Here is a 10,700-nt window from a genome sequence, read left to right on the forward strand (position 1 = left end):
ATTTGATCCTTTTGTTGCGAATTTCAACATGAAGAAGCTAGAACACTCTTGAGGAGTTGGTGAATATGCTTTACGTTTGAGTCCACCATCAAGAAAGAGAAGCCGGTTCTTTATGTGGGTTCTTCATTGGTACGAAGACTGGTCCACATGGGAAAGGAAAGAAGCGTTCTTTCCAACGACCCAAGAAGAATGTGCCCTTGAAGAGGCAAGCTCCGAATCCCATTGTGGCAGCCATACCAGTTAAGGCTGATAAGATTGTTGATGTATGTCATCACTGCAAGAAGCCTGGACATTGAAGGCGTAGCTGCAGAGAATATCTTGCCCAAAAAGGTTCAGGAAATGGTATGTTCTACATTGAAGTAAACATTTCAATTAACTCTACTTGGGTATTAGATACCGGCTGTGACTCACATCTCTGTATGATTTACAGGTGATGGGAAGAAGTAGAAGACTTAGGGAAGGTGAGACCTTCTTGAGGATGGGCAATGGGGCAAGAGTTGCTGTCAAGGCCGTATGAGATGTTTATTTATTATTGAACAATGATTTTAAATTAATTTTGAGAGATGTTTTGTTTGTACCTGAGTTGGTGAAAAACATTGTTTCCATTTCTATGCTTGATAAAGATGGATATTCTTGTTTATTTAGCAAAAGTGTTTGCAACATTTACAAGAATTAATGTCATAATTGTACTGGAGAACTTGAAAACGATATCTATAACTTAAAACTGAAAGATAATCCACTAAACAATCCAAATAATAACAACACAAACAAACAAAAACAAGATACTCTAAATTCGGCATAATTATGGCATGCTCGATTAGGACATATTTCCCTAAGAAGGATAAACAAGCTAGTGGGAGTAGGCATTTTTGGATATGTCTGATATTAATTATCTCACGACTTGTGAATCCTTTCTGAAAGAAAAGATGACACAAAATTCCCTTTACAGGGCCACGTGGAGCGAGCCAAAGGGTTATGGGATGTTGATCCATACCGATGTGTGCGGTCCTCTTAGCATCACCACTAAGCATGGACATGCCTACTTCATCACCTTTACCGATGACTTTTCGAGGTATGGGTATGTGTTTGATGAAATACAAATCTGAAGCCTTTGAAAGGTTCAAAGAATTAAGAATTGAAGTAGAGAAACTAGTTGGGACAAAGCATCAAGCCACTTCGATCAGATCGAGGTGGTGAATACTTGAGTGCCGAGTTCCAAGAGTATCTAAGGGAGAATGTGATTCTCTCGCAGTGGACTCCGCCTGCTACACCGCTGTTGAATGGTGTTTCGTAGCATCGTAACTGGACTTTGATGGACATGGTTCGGTTTATGATGAGGTTCACGGAAGCTGCCGCCAATCCTTTTGGGGATATGCACTTGAGACAGCGGCACTGTTGTTGAACATGTCCATTCAAAAGCAGTTGAGTAAGACACCGTATTAGATATTGATGGGTAAGCCTCTCAAATATTCTTATCTTAGAATATGGGGATGCCCTGTTTATGTGAAGCAGACAGTGAGAGATAAATTGGATAGTCAATCCATTTCATGTTACTTTGTGGTATATCCAAGGAATTCAGTATGATATTATTTCTATCATCCCCAATAAACAAATGTGTTTGTTTCTAGGAATACAACCTTTTTGGAAAAAGAATTTTTATTAGCTATAAAAGGGGAGATGATAGAACTCGAAGAGGTTCGAGAGACACTCACAATAGTAGAACCCACACCCGAAGAGCCAAGAGAGGAGATACAAGCTCCTAGAAGATCTGAGAGAGTCTCGAGACCACCTATAAGGTATGGTCTGCTTCTTGAAGAGGGCCATGATGAGCCTATCCATGGATGTGATCCAATGACCTTCAAGGAAGCGTTATCTGATGTCGATTCATCCAAATGGGTTGAAGCTATGGAATCTGAGATGAATTCCATGCATTCGAACCAAGTGTGGAATCTTGTGGATTCACGTGAGGGAACTGTTCCCATAGGGTGTAAATGGATTTACAAGAGGAAACTTGGGGCGGATAGAAAGGTATTGACATTCAATGCCGCGATTGGCAGCAAAAGGATATAATAAAGAAAATGAGTTGAATTTGAGGAAACCTTTTCTCCAGTTGCAATGTTCAAGTCTATAAGGATATTGCTAGCCATAGCTGCATGATATGACTATGAGATATGTCAGATGAATGTGAAGACAACCTTTCTTAATGGGGATATTAAGGAAGAGATTTACATGTCTCAACCTGAAGGGTTTACATCTATCAGAAGTGTGCATATGGTATGCAAACTTCAGAGATCTATTTATGGTCTAAAATAGGCATATGGGAGCTGGAACCTCAGATTCGATAGTACAATAAAAGAGTTTGGCTTTACTAAGAATCTTGAGGAACCCTGTTGGTATAAGAAGGTCAGTGGGAGTGCTGTGACATTCCTGGTGCTTTATGTTGATAACATTCTACTCATTGTGAATTATGTAGAGATGTTGCAATCAACTAAAATATGGTTAGCGAGTAAGTTCTCGATGCAGGACTTGGGTGAAGCATCTTTTGTATTGGGAATACAGATCTATAGAGATAGATCAAGAAGATTGTTTGGTCTCACCCAGTCCACATACATTGATACCATCGTTAAGCGGTTCTCGATGGATGATTCCAAGAGCGGACATCTACCAATGTGTCATGGCGTGTCCCTATCCAAGTCTATGTCTCCCATGACTGATTCAGAGACAACGGCAATGACACTCATTCTGTATGCATCCGCAATTGGTAGTATCATGTATGGGATGATATCTACACGTCCTGACGTGGATTTTGCACTAAGTGTAGTAAGTAGATATCAATTGAACCCTGGTCTTCCACATTGGAAAGCTGTGAAAGACATCCTCAAATATTTGAGAAGGACCAATAAGTTATTCTTGGTCTATTGGGGTGGAGAACTAAAATTGTAAGGCTATACCGACTCAAGCTTTTAAAGGGATATCGATGACTCAATGTCAATCTCTGGGTTCGTATTAATGCTCAATGGTGTTGCTGTCTGTTGTAAAAGTTCCAAGAAAGACAGTACTGCGGATCCCACCACTGAGGCCGAATACATTGCTGCATCAGCTGCAGCAAAGGAGGCTGTTTGGTTAAGGAATTTTGTCCAAGAGTTGGGCATCATTCCTAATGGAGTTGATCCAATCTCGGTGTTTTGTGACAACACGGGAGCCATTGATCAGGCGAAGGAGCCAATGTATCATCAGAAATCCAAACATGTATTGAGAAAGTACCTCATCCTCTGAGAAATTTTGGAAAGAGGAGAAGTGTCAATTTACAAAGTCGGCTCCGCAGATAATGTTGATGATTCACTAACTAAGCCTTTACCTGGACCACTGAATATACAAAAAATAGAAAAAATATGAGATGCTCATATGATGAGTATCAAGAAACTCATATTTGGAATACTGTATATTTAAAATAGTTCCTATTCGATTCAGCCGCCGCTAAGAAGGATAAATACTGCTCGAGTTTGAGACTAGTATCTGCAATGTGAGTACCATGTTTCGTTGGTAGGGGACATTTCGATGTCCGAGCATGCAGATAGGTGCTCCTTGTAGAGTGCACTAAACAACCCTCCATAAACGACTTTCCAAGTGGTTTTCACTTATCGAGTGAAAACGTCTTAGTTTATGGTTGTACACCATTAGTTCTTATGACCTGAGATAACATTGTGACTCTATATGCTAGCATTGCACTTTGAATTGTTTACCGACTCATATGGGGTCATCAGGTGGCAAGGTTGAGTGTTTTGTCGAAACATATAGGTGTCTATGCGTTGTAGTTGGGGATTCACCGCTTACCTTCGGGTATGGATTTCCTATTTGATCTCATGTGTATGTAGTTTGAAATCTCTGATCAGAGTGTTGGTGGTAATTAAGAAAGGGGTTTATTAAATTATACCATCGATGCAACTACGACATGACACATAGTATCGATTCTTTTGCAGCTCTCGTTATACCAATAGTTGTCGAATCGATCGGGATATATGAGTTGAAGGGACCGTACTGTACGCTAACCATAATAGAATGGTTCTTACGTGCGCTATCATTTGATACCTAGGGAATCATGTAAGCGATGCTGCTAGGCGTTTAACATGATTGGTTAGGTACTATCGGACTTGAGTTCTGACTTTCTTATTATCAAGGAGTTTATAAATAAGAATGGAACAACTGGGGTATGCTCATATAAGAACATGTTTACTCCCGAATCACATTGAGATGTGAACCCACAGCTAGTTGTATCATTGAACCATTGAGAGTCACACAAGTGCTAGCATTTTAGATCCCTTTGAGAAGTAAAATAATTCAATGTGTTGAACGACTTATAAAGGAGTTTATAAACATAAAGAAAAATAGAAGTATGACTTCTATAAGAGAATTATGGGGAATGTAACTTTTAGTTTATGGAAGTGTTCCAAAATTAAAAGATGGCTCAAATAAATAATGTATTTGAAAATTATGATTTTCGTAAATATTATTATGGACAAAATTAAATTAATTCAAGTGTTGAATTAATTAAGCACTAGTGGACCTAGTAGAGTCTAAATAATTAAATTAATTCAATTGTTGAATTAATTAAATAACATTGGGCCTTGTAGAGCTCCATTAGAAATAATTTTTCAACTAGTGTGATTGAGTAAATTTAAGTAAAGTTTAATTGGTCTCAAATTTGTTTGAGACATTTAAATTAAAGTCTATGGGCTTTTAATTGTTACAAGCCCAAATAAAATTGCACACTTGAGAGGTGAAGGGTTTGAGGCAACTTTTTGAGTTAATAGCATGCATGCTTTTGGGATACACTTTAACTTTTTTGCACAACCAAGAAAAGCCATCCTTCTCTCCTCCCACCTCACCATGGCCAAAAATTTCCCCCTCATTATTATCTCAATTTTTACTTCTTCAATTGTTGAGAAAAATATACACTTCTCAAAGAAAAATGTTCTAATTTTTCTAGTGCAAAATTAGAGTTGATCTACCTTGTTAATGGTGGACCTAATTTTTATAGAAGGAGTTCATTTGAGCAAGGAGTGATGTTGGAAGCTTGTATATTGTTTACCTTCAAGAGCTAAGTTGTTTACAACTTAGTTGGAGCCAAAACATCAACCCTTGTGATTGATAGGTAAGAAATTCTAAACACTCTATGTATGACATTTTATGTTTTTGGTATTTGCTACACAGACTAGTGGGTGCTCGGTTTTTCTTGCTTGAAAATTATGATTTTTCGAAAATTCCGTTGCGCATCCGGGCATCGTAACCGATCCCCTTTCAGTGTACTGTCACTCCGAGAAGCTCAAAAAGTCACGCCTCAAGTATTCGAATTTTTACTGCTTTATATTTTATATGCTAAAGTTCTTTAATGCTTTCATGATGCATGATATAGAGGTTAGGTGCATAATATTTTAAATATTAAGTGCATGTTGGTTACATGCTATGGACGAATTGTACAAAGATGCTTCCTAAACGAGTACTTCATAATGGTAGTGAGGGTAGACATGAGGAGAAGATTCCACAGCCTCCTCCTAATCAGGACGCTAGCGCTCGTGTGTTAACGGGCATGGCATAGTTACTAGACAACATGTTGGAAATGCTGCAAGGGTTCAACCAGAGGCAGTCTATGAGCGTTTTAGGAGGATGAACCCTGATGATTTCTCTGACACTACGGATCCATTCGTTGCTGAGGGATGGATTCGATCTTTGGAGGTTATTTTTCATTACATGGATATGATGGACGCTAACCGAGTTTGTTGTACCATCTATGACATGAACGATTAGGGGTAAATCATTGAGCTACAATATCTCGGTTCTTTAAATATTGAACACTGGTGAATTAAATCGAGTTTGGTGTTCAAATCAAGCGGAAGATACTCGAAATAATCCTTCGTAGAAACCGATTAAATATTTTGTAAATCATTTAAATTATATGTAAGTTGAATGAGTAAAAAATAATTTGGTTGAAGCATTTTATCTAACACTTGGTATGCAATAATTTTGTATTTGAAAAACACATAAAATGCTTCAACAATGCATCCTTAAAACAATGGAATGATAAGTAAATGCAATAAACAAATAGGCACAACTTTGTTTATGGATGTTCGGAGACTTCAAATGCTCCTACGTCATCCCTTCTTCCCTTAGAAAAGATTCACTAGAAAACTTCGATTTAAACAACTCTTTGTACAAACCTACTCAGCTTAGGACTTACGCTACTGCCTAACTGAACTCCTAGCACTCAAGATTGTAGACAACACCTCACAATCAGCATATTGTTTAATGTCTCATATGCAAAGACTAAAAACACAATGTTTTCCGTCTTTGTGTAAAGACTCACTCAACTAATATTTGAAGCTCAACTCTCTTGTATATGTGCGAGCGATTGTGTGTGAGGAATTTATCTTTTAGTGTATACATCTCAAATGTATCCTCACAAAGGGCTTGTGCTATCAACTAGCTGATTTCTTCATGCTAACTGCCCATGCTTTGAATCCTCTTCAAAAGCTCTTGTTTGATCTTCAAGATATTGTATTTATAAGCCCCAACAATGATATATACGTTAGACACAAGAATATGATCGTTTGGAAAGTTTCTGTACTGTTTCTGAGATTGTAACGGTCGAATTCGCCTTGCTGAACTTTTTCCTGACTGGTCAACTATGGTCAACTCAACTGGTCGTTCAGTTCAACTGGTCAGCAGTTGGTTCAGTTCAGTTCAGTTGGTCATCTGCTGGTTTAGTTCAGTTTAGCTGGTTCAGTTGGACTGGTTCACTTCAACTGGTTCGGTTCAGTTTTAGCTGGTCTGGTTCAGTTAAACTGATTTAGTTTCAGTTGGTCAGCAGCTGGTTCAGTTCAGTTCAGCTAGTTCAGCTCAGTTCAGCTGGTGTGCTGAAATCATCCTAGCTGATTTCAGTTTGTGCAGAACTAGTAGCTTCATCATCATTTATAAGCATCTTCAGCTTCGATTTAGACTTTGACTTCTGAAGATGATTTGTAGATCATCGTCATATCTTTCCAATGCATACTGAATCGCTTCATTCTAATAAATGAACTGAGAAGTATAACCAAAATACCGCAACTGCTGACTCCCAACTGATTGCTATTTTCGTGCAATCAGTTGGGTAATTCAGCGATCAATTAAACTTTGATAACATCCTAATTTTCCCAACTGACGTTTATGTCTTGTTCTAAATGGAGTTTTCTAATCAGTCAAGTTTGCGGATTGTCATTTGAATCATTCAGTTGAGAGATATCATCCAAATACCGAAACTTGCCAGAAATTCAATTTGTGCAGAATTCAGTTTCAGCTTGCTTCTTGTTTAAATAACTTCACATTCGAGTAAATACGTTAGAAACACAACAGCAAGTTTTGTTAACATCAAAATCAAGATTGCGAACATGAAATGTTCTAACAACCTCCCCATTTTTGATGATCACAAAACTTGGATAAACAATCGATTCAATTAACATATTCTTCCTTTTTTTGTGTGAATAAAAAACAATATTTTCAAAACATTTTAAGTACAAAATTTTCTCCCCCTCAATATTTAATAATAATATCTCCAGTAAAATTATAATGAATTCTCCACCTATATTTTTGAAAATTTGAAAATTATAAAAGAAGAGGGATAACCTCAATTGCTCATTTTCTGCTGCATCACATATGCTCTGCCTTCAACAAATAAACTGCTTTTTCTCGAGCATAAGTAGGTTAAAAATTTTATACCGCTGTAATCCTCTATGAGTCTAGTTTGCAACGCAAAAAACGGTTTGTCTTTTCGACACTCGAGCAAGGAGATATGACCAAAATACCGCAACTGCTCATACCCAACTGATTGCTATTTTTGTGCAATCACTTCGGTAATTTAACGATCATTTAGACCTTGATAACATCCGAATTTGCTCAACAAACGTGAAATAAGAATTGTTCCAAATTGCGTTTTCTAATTTTTCAAGTTGACGGATTGTCATTTTAATTATCCAGTTGAGAGATATCATAAAAATACCGAAACTTGCCAGAAATTCAGTTTGTGCAAAATTCAGTTTCAGCTTGCTTCTTATTTTAATAAATTCACACTTGAGTAAATATGTTAGAAACACAACAACAAGTTTTGTTAACATCAAATAAAAATTGCGAACATGAAATGTTCCAACAACCTACCTGTTGAAGGGCAACGCTTCATTATGGTGGGAGGGAGCGGAGCGAGGTGTGAATTTGAAAGGCGATCGGTTACGGCGCCCAGATATGCAACGGAAATTTCAAAAATATTTTATGATAAAACCGAACACCCCAACTTACTGTGTGTAGCAAATACCATAAAACACAAAAATGACATTCAAAGTGTGTTTAGAAATATACCTATCAATCACAAGGATTGATGTTTTAGACAATTTACAAGCTTCCAACACCACTCCTTGCTAATATGAACTCCTTCCTTCTAAATTAGGTCCACCACTAAGAAGATAGATCCACTCTAATTTTGCACTAGAAAAATTTGAGCATTTTTTTTAGAAGTTTGTACTTTCCTCAACAAAATGAAGAAGAAAAATTAGAGGAAAAAGGCTTCAAAATTTCGGCCACTAGGCTTTTAGGAGAGAAGGGGGATAAATTTTCTTGGTTGTGAAAAAAGTTAAAGTGCATGTGAGACACATGCCTTGTTTATTGAAAAAGATGTCTCCCAAATTTTCACCTTCCCATGTATATTATTTGGGTTTGTAACATTTATAAAACCCATAGACTTTTATTTAAATATCTCAAACACATTTAAGATCAATTAAGTCTTTACTTAAATTTACTCAAGCCCATTAGCTGAATTATTATTTTAATTGGGCTCTACAAGGCCCAATGTTATTTAATCAATTCAACACTTGAATTAATTTAATTATTTGGACTCTACTAGGTCCACTAGTGCTTAATTAATTCAACACTTGAATTAATTTAATTTAGTCCATAATAATGTTTATGAAAAAATCACAATTTTCAAATACATTATTTATTTGAGCCAACTTTTAATTTAAGAACACTTCTGTAAATTAAAAGTTACATTCTCCATAATCCTCTAATAGAAGTCATACTTGTATTTTTCTTAGCGCTTATAAACTCCTTTATAAGTCGTTTAACACATTGAAAAATTTTACTTCTCAACGGGATCTAGAAAGTTAGCACTTGCGTGACCCTCAATGGTTCATTGATACAACTAGCAGTGGGTTCACATCTCTATGTGATTCGGGACTAAACATGTCCTTATATGAGCTTACCCCATGTAGAGCACAAAATCAGTGCACGTAAAACCCATGCATTTATTTAAATTGTTTATTTAAGTTTAAGTTGATTTTTAGCGATGCATGATATATTCAAATGCATTATTTTAAATTAATTATGCTTTTTGATGCACGTTAAAACGTTTCTCGAGTTTCATGTTTCAGGCGATTATCCGATACGGGATCGAGGAAAAGAGACCGACGACGATTTCGACAATTTTAAAATGTAGTATTTTATTTAAGTTAGGATTGAGCCATTTTAAATGATTTATTATGTTTTAAGCATTTTATAGCCTATTTTATTATTTTTAGTTATTTTAAGATTTTAAATCTTTAAAATTTATCAATTGTGTATTTTATTTTAATTAGATGATTTTAGTAAAGTGGGTATTAGTTTACCATTTTGATTAACTTGTTAATTGAGTTAGTATTTTAGTTAACATGATAATTAGTTAATTAAGAAAAATTCTATCCCCTAATCACTAAACACACGCACACACACATTCACACACACATTCACACACACACACACATACTCGACACCAACACACACACACACACACTTCATCACCTTCTAATTTCATTTTTTTTAAGAAATTTAGGGTTTTAACTACCAAGAGCAGCCACCCCCTCCCTCTCTAATTTTCCAGCAATCCTTCGTTGATTTTTAGTTTAGAAATCGTGCCACGGTTCGTCCCGGATCAACCCTCGCACCATTTAGGCATCGGTATCGCCGTATCGTGAGTTTTAAATATCAGAAGACATGTATATTCTTTCTTTTAAGCATCGATATTATTATAGTACATGTTCTTATATTTATTATGTGTAAAAATTCATGTATGTTGTGAAAATTTTGAGCAAAAATGTTTGGGTTACATTTTGGATCGAAATTTTAGATCTTAAAACATGTTTGCAGTCATTTTGATTCCTGTGTAAATTCGGTTGATTTTCTGGAAAAACTTTGAATATATAAAACATAGTACTTTTCGATACCTTCGATTTGACAGTAAATTCGTAAAATTTTGGACAAGAAACAAGTGAGTTATGATCATTTTCGTGGGACTGCGCAAACTGTATCTTTCTGAAAGTGTGTTCTTGACGTGTTCTTGAAGTTTATTTGTTGCAGGCTTCGTTGGGAATCGTTGGGTGATCGCTGCTGCATTTAAGTATTGTGAGTATGATTTTGGGATGATTTTTGGTGCTTCGTTTCGTGTCGATAGGCACTTGGTTGCACTAGAAGTCGTAGGAAGTATTTTGATGTGAAAATAGTGTGTTCACGGTTTGAGTTGCGCTGTGTGATTAGTATCATGGTTTGAAGCATCTTGGGAGTTTGAAACATTGCCATAGCCCCCTAGGATGGGTCTCGAGGTGTTGGTTCACGGTTCGTACGATCGAGTTAGGAGGATTAAGCCACAG

Source organism: Primulina tabacum, chromosome 16 (genome assembly GCF_025594145.1).
Source record: "Primulina tabacum isolate GXHZ01 chromosome 16, ASM2559414v2, whole genome shotgun sequence".
NCBI lineage: Eukaryota > Viridiplantae > Streptophyta > Magnoliopsida > Lamiales > Gesneriaceae > Primulina > Primulina tabacum.